Source organism: Canis aureus, chromosome 2 (assembly GCF_053574225.1).
Source record: "Canis aureus isolate CA01 chromosome 2, VMU_Caureus_v.1.0, whole genome shotgun sequence".
Lineage (NCBI taxonomy): Eukaryota > Metazoa > Chordata > Mammalia > Carnivora > Canidae > Canis > Canis aureus.
The window spans coordinates 61004211-61017180 of NC_135612.1; the positions used below are offsets into that span (position 1 = coordinate 61004211).

Consider the following 12970-nt stretch of genomic DNA (forward strand, 5'->3'; position numbering starts at 1 on the left):
CAGGGGGCTGCAGAGAGAGGAGAGAGCCTGTCTCAGAGCCCAGGGGGGCAGGGGGTCCTGGGCCCTGACATCACCGTCTGGAATGATACAGGACCACACTTAGCCTTACCAACCACTGAGTCCGTCACCCGCTGTCTGGATGAAGCTGGTATGAGTCGGGTCTTGATATCTTGTCACAAGAGGGTCCAAATGAACCCAGTAAGGGTCTATGGCATCTGAAAGTCCTAACCTGAAGGCCGGCATCCTGAGGACACACGGAGAGCCACAGCATCATTACCAGGAAAATAGCCGAGTCCCACTTGGCCCGATGCCTATTTTGCCTGTGTGACCCAAGGCCGGAGGTGACTTCCGTGGGCTCACGGTGTGGTGTTTCATGGACCACTCCTCTGTTTAAAACAGATTTCGGGGGAAAAGTTTTCAATTAGTAATAATCGCACCTTGGATAAACCTCACTGGCAACAATACGGCCACCGTACAAGGCTTAAAACAAAACTTTTAAATTATATTTTACAGCTGTGTTGGTACAAACGTGAACGTGCTCCAGGCTGGACTCATCGTAGATTCTTTATTCTCTTCCCTTTTCCATCTGGTTTTTAAAGAACTTAAAGCCAAACATTCGTAGGGCCCTCAAGGCCTGTGTGTGCCCTTGCCTACTGGAGGTGCCAGCCCCCAGCAGCCAGCTAGAGCCCCGGGCACGGCCCCCACCTACAGTGCGCCCCAAATGCTGGGCCAACCGGTCACTTGGAAAAGCGTGTTCAGGGAGAGGGCAGAAGTTGCTGGAAACCTACTCGAATTTCCCACAAAGGTGTGACCAAGCTCTGGTCTAGGACAGGGACCAGTTGACAGCCCAGGACAGGGACCCGTTGACAGCCCAGGACAGGGACCACAGGGGTGATGATCCAAGACCTGTGACCCAGGAAAGAATGACTGGAGCACCTCAGAGAGCCCTCTCCCCAGCACCTGGCCAGGTGCCTAGTGACCTCCTGGATACCCCCACCCATCAGCCCCACCTGCCCCACCCTATTCCCCCAGAAGTCCTAGTACCACAGGCTCCTTCAATACCCTTTGGTGTCCCCTAGAGCCTCAGGTTAGGACAGGTTCCTGATTTAGCATCCCAGTCTCTACCTCTGTCTCGGGGTCAGCCTGGCCCAGCCATGCTCAGCTGCCTGCCAGGAAGAACCCTGACCCCATCCTCACTCAGGTCGAAGGCCTGCAGCCCCCTGGTCCAGCATCCACCGCCCACCTGGGCCTGGCTCACGGGCCTGCAGCCTGCAGTCTGGCTTTGTTCTTCCTCCTTTCTGGAAGGTTCACGTCTCCGGGCTTGGCCCTGGCAAGCTTATGGGACTTGGGCCGTGAGGGTCCCAAGGGGACTGTGAGGAGGGTTGCTGCCCAGCAGGGGAGGGGGAGGCGAGAAGTCCTAACAAGAACCAGAGGGGGCTGGCAGCCCAGCCCTTCCTGGCGGGAGTCCCTCAAATCCCAGAATGCTGCAGTTCCGGGGCCGCGGCCAAGGGGGCTGCAGTTTGCATCAGAAAAGCCTGGGTCCTCTCCAGGCAGAGCCTCTGGGGGTCTGTCTGTCACGAGCATTTGGGCCAAACAAGGACCCCCAGCTTCCTGGCAGACAGTTCTACAGCAAATATGAGCACCTACTGCATGCTCGGTTTTTGTCAAACCACATGTTGTCATTGTTTTAATTTTCAAAGCAGCCCTCTCCTCCCCATTTTACAGATGAGGAAACTGAGCCCCAGAGGACCAGCCCCCAACCTCGGTTTACCCAACTGTGAAGGCAGCCCTGTGATGTTATCCTTCTAACCTGTGCTTATAGCCGAGATAATCCCACTTCAACCCAAGGTAGGTGGGAGGAGGGGGTGGCCTGCTCCCCCCAAAGGATCACCCACAGCATGAGGGGCCTCTGGGGCCTGAGTGTCCCCACTCCACCCCAAGTTGGGAAGAAGCGTACAGTCAGCTCTCACCAGCAGGGAAGGCCACGGAGACCAGGGAGGGGCTGATGCCTACAGCCAGGGCAGGTGTGTGCTAGGAAGAGCCCCAGCCCCAATGGGAAGCTGCAGGTGCCCTGTGTGGGGATGATGGTGCTGGAAGCTCCCCATCCCAGGCCCCACTGGTGTCAGACACACTCCCCGCTGTTCCACAGCCAGTTCCCACAGCACACAGACACAATAGGCAAGATTCGTGACAACAACGAGCTGATGGTATTTTTCATCATGTTCTCATGACTCCACACTTGATGAGTTTGAAGAGAAAACAAAGCCATGATTTACTCCTTAGATTATTTTGGGATTTGCAGCCCAGCTTCCGTGACCATAAGAAAAACGAAGATGGGCTTTTTTTTTTTTTTCCGATTTGAAAGACACAGGAATGAGGGCCAAATGAAACTGTTCAACAATTAACTTTATTTTTATTCTTCAATAAAAATAAAGAATTAGAAATTAGGATAGCTTTGGACTTGACAATGGTTATACTGACAACAAGAAGATAGAGCAATTCTTGCACAGTTGGCTTCTGCCCACCTTTTTCTGTAGGAAAATGATTTCCAAATGAGAATTCTACCCACTGCTAGAGTGCATGTTTGTGCCTCCACACTCAGACTTGCATGTTGAAACCCTAACCCCCAATGTGACAGCATTAGGAGGTGGGGTCTCTGGGAGGTGCTTAGGTCATGAGGGTGGAGCCCCATGAATGGGATTAGTGCCCGTATGAAAGAGACCCCAGAGAGCTCCCTCACTCCCTCTACCTTATGAGAAACAGGGAGAAGACACCATCTATGAACCAGGAAGCAGGTCCTCACTAGACATCGAATCTGCCAGCACCTTGATCTGGATTTCCAGCCTTCAGAACCATGAGAAATCACTTTCTATTGTCTCTAAGCCCCCCATTCTGTGGGAATGAGATAGTCAGCCAAACTATTAATCAAGGGTGAGGATAGGATGGGGCATTTTCAGACAGTTGAGATCACAATATGTTCGCTTCCCCTGCACCCTTATTAGAAAGCCAACAGAGTGTGAGCTCCACCAAACAGGGCAGTCAATTCAGACCAAGCAAGATAAGCAAAACTAGTGTGTTCGAAGGCCTAGAGATTTAGACAAGAGGCAGAGTCTAGTGTTGAATTAGAAATAAGCACATTAAAAAAAAAAGAAATAAGCACATTAATTTTTTAAAAAATAACATAGCGAATGATAACTATAGGGGAAAAAAGGTAAGGCAGGTAAAGTTGATCATAGTATATGATCTGGCTTTGCTGTGAGTTATATTTACATGATCGTGTGACTCTAACTCAAACTACATTTTCTGTGATGGGGTGGGGAGAATGATGGGAAGGAGACATGTGGGGTGGGGGCAAGGATGAGAGAAAGCTAGCACCTCTTCCATAAAGAAGTCAGTGGTATTAACTCAGCTGAAAAAGCTAGAATCAGCAACACAAGAAGACTATTTAGGAATACAGCATAAATACCAAAAGAATTAGTTTTAAAAAAAAGAAAGGAAGCAGTTGCCTCTGGGGAAGAACAAATGGAGTGGGTGGGTGGAGGGCAGGGGACTGCTGGTTTTTATAACAAGCTTGGGAATGATTTAATTCCTTAGATCACAAGCGCATACAACTTTGATTTAAAATGAGGCTGAAAAAAATAAAAAATAAATAAAATGAGGCTGAAAGAAAGTTTTCCTGTGAGCCATGGAAAAAGGATAGCTCGGACAGCGGCCCAAGGGGAGTGTGCATGAGGGGAGGGGCATGGAGACCCGTCCCAGCCAGAGAGGAAGGGAGGAGGGGGAGGCAAGAGATCTCAGGATCACAGGGTCCTGGCAGAGGGCACAGACCAGAGTCCAGCAGGTGAGTCTGGGGGTCCCCAATGTGTGGGCCTGTGTCGACCTTTCCATTGTTGCACGTTGCACAGGAGGAAGGCGCTTGGCCTCATGTCCTGAGGTGCATGGGAAAGTCACAGCAGCAGAGGCCATGTGGATGTGGAGCATCTTCTAGCACCTTAACTCTTGCCTCCTCTTAGATCTTAACTGAATCCCTTGAGGGCAGAGGCCATGGACCCAGGCCTGGGGACTAGCTAGTGCTCGATGCTGTGAGTCCACGTGGTCAGCCTTCTTGCCATACTAGAGTTTGTCCTCCTGCTTCTGCCACCAGATGGAGAGCCAAGATGAATTTGTTTCCCATTTGAGGGATGAGGAGTGAGGCCAAGGCTCATTTACATTCTAGGAAAAATACAATGTCTGGTCCCTCTGCCCCCAGTGTGGGAACAAGCAACTCCTCGCTCAAGGGAGAGGAGATACAGATCCATGCTCACAGGCCTCATCTGCCCTTTGCACTTTGGGCCAGTTCTCTACAAATCACTGGAAAATTCTGCAGTTCTGACAGCAGCCATGCACACTTTGCTTCCTCCCTGTGAGCCCTACACAAAGGGCTCAGTTTGCTCATCTCTAAATCTTCCCTGAGCTGTGGTGCCCATGTGCCCAGGCAGTGACATGGGTGGGCGGCTGGCTCAGGTGGCCCCGTGGACTCTGTCCTGTGCTGGTCCTTGCTGCTCAGAGCGTGGGCCGCAGGTGGGCAGCTGCGGTGTCACCATAGACCTGCTGGAATGGTGAGTCTCACTGGGATCACCGGGGTCTACATCCAGCTGCTACTCTATGGGGCACTAAAGGACTGAATTTCCACCCCAATCACACAAGGTTAGGATGTCAACTGCCAGTGAGGAAGGTGGGGTTCAGCGAGGTTGAGACTGGCCCAGGGCAGGTGAGCCCAGGCGGGAATAAACGCTCTGGCCTCAAACCCGGGGCTGGGCCAGCTGGGGCTCAGGAAGGCTGACAGCTCCAGTCTGGATGCAGCCTCTAAGGACACACAAGGGACACGCTAATCGTCGGCTTCAGTTTCCTCACCTGGGAAGTGGAAAGAATCATATCTAATTTTGCACAGTGTGAGGAGCCCCCACTCTGTTGTGGGCAGACTGAACTGGAGCCTCTGGGGAGTCAGACAGAGGGGAAGACAGGTGGTGGGCAGGTGAGGGCAAAAGGCAGTGCAGATGCCAGAGCCTGGCACCCGGCTGAATCCTAACTCCATCCCTGCTGACTGTGTGACCTTGGGCAAGCCACCTGCCTTCTCCATGCTTCGGGTTTCCTCTTCCGGGACTGAGAGAGTAGCTGGGGATGACGTTCGTCACTCTCTGCTGGAGGTCTACAATGGAACCTGCTACAGTGGGAGCTCTCTAGATTTGTCTGTTGAACAGACATCAGAGAAAAGAGAATGCCAGGCCGGGTTCAGCTGGAGGGAGAAGGAGCAGGGGTGGGGCAGGGGGCCATGGGGAGGCTTCCTGGAGGACACCCCAGGCCGAGACTACCGGGGAAAGGAGGAGCCGGGCTGAGGTTCTGGCGGGGAGAAAGGAGACCGGGGAACCCTCAGGTTGGGAACACAGCACATGGCTGGTCCCCAGTGGGTAGGTGAGGGGATGAGGAAGGCAGGGCCTGCTGATTACCCCACCCCTGCCTGCTCCACCTGCTGGACGAGATGCCAGCTCCTCAAAGTCTGAAATGATGCCAGAACCTTTAGATGTTTCCAACCAGCTTATTTTGTCTTCTAGAAAGATCCACAGGAAGAACGTTACAGAGAAAGGAAGCCAGGCTTTTTGGCCACTGAAGGCTGCATCCTCAGGCTCAGCTCATGGGTAGGGTCCCAGGCCGCCACGGGCATAGAACACTCCTTCCAGCCTGCCCTCTGTGTAGGGAGCACCCCTCCTTACAGAGCAGCTCCTTCTCCAGGGTACCCCATCCTCAGGGGTCAGCCCCTCTCAGGCCCACCCTTACAGACATCTATGTGGACATGTCCCCAGATTTGAGGACAAAGGGCTGGGGCTGCTGCCTGTGAAGCCACAGGTGGAGAGGATGCACGGGAGCAGGTGCAGCTGATGGTGCCTGAGCTGTGACCCCAAATGACCCGCAGGGGCTCTGGGAAGCAGGTGCCCAGGAGCAGAGATGGACATGCTTGCCACACTGGACCCATTGGCGGAAGGCTTCCTCCGTGCAGCCCAGGCTGCCCTCCCACGGCTGCCCAGTGGGGCTGTGTCTGCCTTCCACAGCTAGGAAGCAGGACTCAGGGACCTGTCACTTGTCCCAGGTCATGATGTTTACATAGGACAGAGTGAGACTCCGGGTGAGGCCCAGCTAGGCCGTGCCTCCCACCATCTTCAAAGTCAAATCTGCCCCAGGGGTCTCCATCCTGGGGACTGTCCCCCACCCATCCACTTGACTGGGCCACAGCTGGTACTCTTTCCTCCGACATGTGGTGCAACCCACCAGCAAGTCCTAAAGATGCCACCACATCTGGAACGTTCTCACCATCAGTGCTTACTGCAGTCTGGCATTTCCTGTATGAACTCATTAATTGTTTCTCATTGTTGCCTATTGTTTGAACCTTCCTCTCCCCACCGGGATGTCAGTGCCGTGCAGCACCATAGGCACGCAGCCACATCCCAGAACAGCCAACAGAGAGAGGACAGACACGGGGCAAGGGGGCCAGCCCTAGGGGTGCTCTGATGGAGGGAAGCGTGGAGCAGGGGTGCTGACATAGGGCCTCCAGAGGGCTCTCTCGAAAAGGTGTGACTGGGTTGGGTCGATATGGCGGTGCACATTCATTAACCATATGTTGCAATGACTCGCATCTGCATGGGCTCCATAAGGACGTCTTACCTCCCTGCTAATTGGGATGAAGCAGAGGGCAGGGCCCTGGCGACCCACTGCTGTGCCCCAGGAACCAGCAGGTCCCCAGAACATTAAGGCTGTCATGTAGCAGGTAATAACTGGATACCTGTCATGTGCATGCAAGGCTTTGGAGACCCAGAGGGGAACCACAGAGCCGTGGCCCAGCCCACGTCACAGGAGAGCACGTCCGTGGAACAGAAGCAGGTGAACCGCATCGATGGGTGAGAAGCAGGCAGTGAGGGTTGTTTGGGAACAGCCCCACAAGGGGAGCTGCAGGGAGGACAATGAGGGAACAGTGTTGGAGGTAGGGGGAACAGCAGGTGCAAAGCCTCTGAGCAGGAGGCTCCAGCTGCCCCTCTGATTCTCTGAGGGGCCTAATGGGATCGTGGGCAGATAGCACCCAACCCTTCACACAACGACTCCAGCCAGATGGGCCAGGGCTCCTTTAAGCTGAAATCGGCCAGCACAGCTGCCCGTGTTGTTCACATACCCGACAGCAGCCTGGCAAAAGCGTGCCACTGAAATCCCACCTCGTTGTTTTGGTTTTGATTTGTTTTTCTTTTTAAGGAAAAACAGCTGTGAGGCCAAGAGAGAATGGGTATTTTGGAGAAACTTCTAATACCACAAGCTCAGCTTAGAAACTTGGGACCAGGTCCCAAAACAACCCCTTCTGGCAGGGCTGGCTACAGAGATCCCACGCACAGGCTGAACTGAGCTGACCCACTCAGGGGTCACAACCAGGATGGCAACCCTGCCCTAGGGGCCCCAGATTCAGGCCAGCTCAGCATCTACCCTCCTCCATCCTCCTGACAGGAGCACTCCCTGCACATGGAGTACTCAGACTGCCTCGCTCAGTGTCCCCACACACTCTGGGACCCTGCTCAAGGGCCGGCCTGAGCCTGGGGCCTGCAGGGCACAGCCCACAGCTGTCCCACCTGAGCGTGTGCCAGGCATGGGGCTGTCCTCGGTGCTCCCAGGCCCCTGGACAGCACTGTCGTCCTCCTGTGAGCTCCAACAAGAGCAGCAGCCGTGACAGTTAGCATCCACTGATTATCCAACACCAGCAGGTTGCTATCTCCTCGGATCCTGAAGGAGTCCCGCCACGTAGATGATGCTGATCCACTTCACAGATGAGAGAACTGAGGTGCCTCAAGCTTGCATCACTGGCCTGAGCCCCAGAGCAGGGGACCAGGAGCTCTGGACCCCAGCACATGGGTTCTTTTCATGCCCGGTACCTATGTCTCGCTTAGCAAAAAGCCAAGGGACTAGAGGCTTGAGGATAGAATTCCAGGCCGGGCTCTGAGTCAGGGCAGCCTGGGGAGGCCTGTGATGGACAGGCCAGTCCCCTGCTCCTCACCTGGGCTCCCCGGGCAGGGTCTAGGATCCCCACGTGCTTCTGACTAAGGTGTAGCAGAGGCGAGGCAAATCCTAGAGAGAGGGCTCCTCCTGAGGCCGGCCGCAGGCAGTGGGCCGTGGGGGGACAGTGGGGTGCCTGGTACTAGACCCGGGAGGGAACACAGGGAGTTTCCTGGAGATCGGCAGGTGACAAGCTCTGAAGGCCAGTCTGAGGAGCTGCCACTAGCCCCCAGAGCAGTGGGGAGCACAGGTCCTGAAGCAGGTGCCACTGGCCTGGATGCTAGCGTGGAGGGGAACAACGGGGGCACAGAGAGGAGGGCTCCAGGTGGAGGGAGTATCCGAGCCTCGACAGGACCAGGCATCGGGGGGCCGAGAGTCCCCCTGGGAGTCCGGCTGGGGATCACAAGGATGTGCCCTTCCCTGGGGAGGTGGGGCCAGGATGAGCTACAGTTTTCGGGACCTGGTCTGGGTGAGACGGAAACCCAGGGCCTGGCACCTGCCCAGTGCTCTTGTGCAGCGGACGGCCCTTCCCTCTGAGGGTCAGACGTGAGGAGCGGAGAATAAACCCGCCTTTGAGCGGGGCTCCTCTGAGAGGAGAGCTGTCCCCGCTGCCAGGAAACACACACGTGCACACGCATAAGCATCTGAACCCGCGGGGGGTGGGGTCTCTTTCCAGCCATGAAATTAAAACAGAGCCTGGCGTGGGGGGGAGTTGGCAGCAGTGTGCCTGATCCTTGCTGTGGGCTTGATGAACTGGGATAATGAGTTTGAAAAGAAAACTTCTATTAGCCATTAAACAACATCAAAAAAATGTTCATGGACCGGAACCCAGAAATTCTGTTTCTGGGAGCATATCCTAAAGAAATAATCCCTACTTCGTGGAGGGAGGGCCACGCACACAGTCGCTCGTGCACCCTTGCTGTGCTGTTGGCCAGGAGTCGGGGAGCTGGCTCTGCGTGGGGCCGCAGGGGAGAGCAAGCGACGGGAGAGTCCGCAGCCCTCCCAGGGTCGCCAGGAACACCAAAGCTGAATGGAAACTGAAGAAACAAGAGAATATCCTCTAAGCCCTGGAGCGCAGCTCTGTCTGGAGGACCTGCCGAGGAAGGGGGTCCGCAGCAGGACACCCCCGGCCCAGGCACTTGTCTGGGCCGTGTGGGTGGGGCTGTGCCGATTCCTACCTCTGATTTTAGAATTGGGTAGAATCTGTTTCTATTATTTTTATGGTTTTCACCAAGGGAAATGCTCTCAGCTGGAAAGCGTATGACGGAGCTTTGTGCTCAAACCGCTTGTTTGGGGAGGAGGGGAAACTGAGGCTCAACTGGGATGGGAGCCGGAGGCTCCATGGCACAAGGGAAGGCTGAGGCCTCCTAACGCACGGGGCACAGTCTGACTGGGGCCCCGAAGCTGGGGGGTGGGCAGTTCCCAGAAGGACACAACACTACCCCAGGCGGGACCCCACAGCAGGGACGGGAGTACTCATGCGCCCCAGGGGTGCGCTCAGTGGTGGGGGGTGCTCAACCCAGTGTGATTCTCCAGGAACTGGATTCCTGATGGCTCAGTGCTGCCCAGGCCCTCCATGGCCCCCACCCGGGGCTGCAAGCTTGGAAATCGCTAGGTAAGGGGAATACTGATGGGTGCAGAGGTGTCGTCAGCTGTGGGAGGAAAAGGCGCCGTGGGGTGGGGTGATGGGTCCGCGGGGTCACCTCCCGGGAGTAACCATGAAAGCTGCCACCAGGGAACACAGCCCCAAACCTTGGGGAGACATTTCTCTGTCCATCAGAGGGGATGAAGTGTCAGGAGGAGGCCAAGGTGCAGGTGCGTGTGGTCATGGGGGTGCAGTTGGTGCAGCCGCTCTGAGACCCCCGGGGCAGGTTCCACTCAGCACCCGCAGCCACTGCAACCCCGTCAACCACTCCATGTGAGGACCTCACACACGCTCCGGGTTCACCCAGAGACCTGGGGTGGCTTCAGAGCAGCTGTGCCAGCAGCGCCCATGTACACATGGCTGGACACCCCTCATGGGGCACAGGGGATGAGACAAGGCTTGAAACCAGCTTGAGGGGATCCCTGGGTGGTTTAGCGCCTGCCTTTGGCCCAGGGCATGATCTGGTCCCGGAAACGAGTCCTGTGTTAGGCTCCCTGCGTGGAGCCTGCTTCTCCCTCTGCCTGTGTCTCTGCCTCTCTCTCTCTCTGTGTCTCTCATGAGCAAATAAAATCTTTAAAAAAAAAATCAATTTACATTAACATAATGTTAAAAAAAGGAAGCCAGCTTGAGATTAAACAGTTAACCTGGAATGATTCTCAACACCTGAAAGCCAAGGTCATGAATGCACCCCTGGTGCTCATCTTGGTCACAGGAGGCTCTCCAAGGCCTATGACAGTAGGGACACATCAACCTTCCGCCCCTGGACCCACTGCGACCACTCACTCCCACCCTGGGTGTCTATGTGAAACGGGCCTTGGAAAACCTCCTGGATCTCCTGCCATTTGCAGACGGGGGACACTGAGGCAGGACCTTGTGTTGGACTACACAGCAAGGAGCTGGGCCCAATGTCCTTCTGCTAATACAGAGGTTCCAATAGCAAGCGTTCGAGGCCATGTGTCCCCCAGCCAAGAATGGGGTGGGCAGGGACCGGGCAGCATGAACGTCACAGCCCAGACACCTGGTCAGGTTGGCTTGGCCAGGAGCGACTGCTGACAACCTGCAAGAAGTAAGAGAGTCCTCTGGATTTGGCTGCTGTGGTGCCCTTGGGTCTGCAGGGCTGTGCCACGAATGGAGGGACGCTCGAGTGTGGGCCTGGAGAAGGAGCGACCCCTTACAAGGGAGGCCGGAGAGGCAGGAGAGGCCGGGGTCGGTGCTGGCCAGCGTGGAATGCTGCCAGGACAGAAAACCCGCCACGTAGTGGCTCCACCTGGGGGTCTGCCCCGGCACTCCCAGTCCGGGACTCAGAGCCACTCCAGGCCCCTCGCTGTTGCTGGTCCTCTCATCACCCTCCCCGGCATCCACACGGTCTCCCAGGCAGGCAGGGAGGGGCCAGCACAGGGCCCCCCAGAATCTATCACTTCCTTAAAGCCTTCCCGGAAAGCCCACCCCCACCTCTCACACCCACTGCCCAGACCTAGGAGGCGTAGGCATACGCGTTTCCTGGCACCGCACGGTGTGAGATCCAGGTGTGCGCAGGGCCAGTTCTGGGGCCTCCCTCCTTGGGAGGTAGCTGTCCTCTCCCTGTGTCCCCACATGGTCACCCCCTGCACCTGTCTGTGTCCTCATCTCCCCTTTTATAGGGACGCTGGTGGGACCGGATCAGGTGGGACTTGTTTTATCTTAGTCACCTCTTTAAAGACCCCACCTCCATATACCCCTGGGGGCTGGGGGGACACAACTCAGCCATCGTGCATGACCACCCGCAGCCAGTTCGGTGCCCACTGCGTGGTGCAGACACACACGAGTGTGTGCGCCAGCCAGAGGCTGTTCAAACGGCACCTGCAGGAGCCCACTGTTCCCGATGCTTCTTACTTACTGTTTAGCCTCAGAGGTCAGGTGTCTACTGCAGTGTGGTGACCTCATCTGGAAAATACACTGGTCTGCTTCTGCCCTGGTGGAGAGTCTGTGCAAAGGTCCTGAAATTCCCTGTCTCCCCTCACTAGGGAGGGGGCCTGAGCCAGCTGGGCATCTGAACTCCACCAGGCTTACTGAGCACCCACCGCGTGCCCAGCAGGGCGACAGGTACTTGGCTCACGGAGCAAGGGTCAGTGGCTTTCCAGGGGATCCTGGATGATGAGTGGACATCATGCACTCTGGGAGGACGGCCGGAAGGGTGTTCCAGGTGAGGGAGCAGCTGTGCCAAGGCCTGGCCGTCTGCAGGGGGGCTGCAGGCTGCGGACCGCAGTCGCAGGGAAGCAGGAAGTTCAGGCTCTTGCCCTAGGGCAGGGGGCACCCAGGGAAGACTCTAGGGTGGGGCTGGGCTTAGGTTGTGTGGACCAGAGCCCAGGGAAACAGAGGAGGGGTGAGCTCCGAACAGAGGGACAGTGGGGAGTTGAGGTGGGGAGCTGGGACAGAGAGGGCTCCATAGGAATTGAGAGCAGCTGAGACAGCAGGGAGGCAGGAAGGACTCCCCCTCCCCCTACATCTGGCATCAGGGGAGACAGTCATCCTTGCTGGGTGGATGTGGGGGTGCTGGGTACATACATGGGATGAGAGGGTGCAGGGTGGGTGTGGGAGGGGCTGAATGAAGGTGGGGGAGGGGTGGGGTGGAGTTGGGGAGGCCCTGGTGTGTGTGTGAGGGGCTGGTGTATGGAGGGAGCTGATGGCTGTGGGAGGGGCTGGCGGATGTGGGGGGGCTGGCGGATGCGGGAGGGGCGGTGGGTGTGGGCACTGATGGGTGTCGGCTGCCCCAGCCCCTGGCCTCCTGGAGCGCACATCCACCGGGTAGTTTTCACAGCGGTCTCAAGAAGCCTGGTACCTGGTGGGAGACTGGCATCTGTGGAAACCACTGTGGTCCTGGAGCACAGGAGGGAAAGGAAATAATCCCTCCCTGGCAGCCGGTGAAGGGGGCACTTCTCCAGCCTGGCTGCGGGAAGACTGGGAGCAAACACAGACCAGACGCCTGTCTGATGCCAGCAGGTGGGCAGGATGCCCGCCCTGCTTCCCTCCTGTCCCCACAAAGGGCTATGTGTCCCCCTGGCTGGGTTGGTGTCACAGCTTTCTGAGCAAAGTGATGTCTCAGCTGCCCTGGCCTCATGGGCCAGCCAGGCAGGGGTGGGGACCGGGCACCATCCACAGAGCTGTCATCCCCATCATCACCGTCACTGTGGCTGCAGACAGGAAGTAGGAGGGGATGCAGAGGTGAGGGCTCTGTGGCCTCCTGTCCCCAAGTGCCCTGTCCCAGGACTGCCTGCCCTCTCT

The 12970-nt window shown here is 56.6% G+C and overlaps 1 pseudogene; it reads right to left on the bottom strand.

The window, feature by feature from the left end:
- Window positions 1–397: 397 nt before the first annotated feature.
- On the bottom strand, window positions 398–482 carry LOC144304174 (U4 spliceosomal RNA; annotated as a pseudogene).
- Window positions 483–12970: the final 12488 nt, after the last annotated feature.